Below are 1,180 nucleotides of genomic sequence, written 5' to 3'. Positions count from 1 at the left end.
GTCCAGTAAGAAACACTTTCATTTATGGTAAGTTGATTTTGACAAAGGTGTAAATAAATTTTTTTTTGTCCTTTTTGAGACTGGTCGCAGCACGCTCAGCCAGTGAGCACTGTGAGCGCACCGGTCATCCCTATATAGGATCCAAACCTGTGGCAGGAGCGCTGCTGTGCTCCCAGTGCTGCACTCTCCTGATGTGCCACGGGCTTGGCCCGGTGTAAATAAATTTCAATGATGTAAGAACAATCTTTCCAACAAAATATGCTGAGATTATTTGATGTCCACATTCAAAAAATAAAGTTGAATGCCTAACGTCATATTTAAAAAATCAATGGAAAATTGTAAAGTATACCTAAGTGTAAGAGATAAAACTATAAAATTCTTAAGAGAAATATTGGAGTAAATTCTTCTCACTGTGAATTAGGCCATTATTTCTTGGGTGTTACACCAACAGCACAATCAGGAAATGAAAAAAACAAATTAATGAACTGCATTTCCTAAAATTTAAAAACTTTTGTTATTCAAAGCACACCATGAAGAACATAATAAGACAAGGCACCAAATGGGAGAAAACATTTCAAATTCTTTATCTTATTAGGTTCTAGTGTGCAGAATATATAAAGAACTCCAAGTCAATAATAAAAAGATAGTTAACTAGTTTATAAAAATGGGCAAAAAGATTTGAGCAGACGTTTTTACCAAGAAGAAGATAGTTAACCAATTTATAAAATGGGCAAAAAGATTTGAGTAGATGTTTTTACCAAGAAGATATACAAATTTCCAATAAGCATTTGAAAATATCTTCAATATCATCAGTTATGAGAGAAATACAAATCAAAATAATAGGTATAACACAGAGGTAGTGACAAGTGTGGGCAAAGATAGCCAGAAAATAAAACTCAAATATATTGTAAATTAAAATGTAGAGTAATAGACTCTTTCAAAAGCAATTTAGCAATTCCTAAAAATATTACACTTAAAAATCATTGTACGACCCAGAAATTTTGCTGCTATGTATGCACCCAAAAGAAACGAAAATCTATGACCACACAAAAACTAGTATGTGAATGCTCATAGCACCAGTATTTGACAGTAGCCCAATGTGGATACAACCCAAATGTGCATCACCTAGAGAAAGGAAACAGTGTGTGATATATCCATGCAACAGAATACTATTCACCAG

This window comes from Galeopterus variegatus, unplaced genomic scaffold, assembly GCF_000696425.1.
Source record: "Galeopterus variegatus unplaced genomic scaffold, G_variegatus-3.0.2 Scaffold11325, whole genome shotgun sequence".
Taxonomy (NCBI): Eukaryota; Metazoa; Chordata; class Mammalia; order Dermoptera; family Cynocephalidae; genus Galeopterus; species Galeopterus variegatus.
This window is presented reverse-complemented; position numbering follows the sequence as displayed.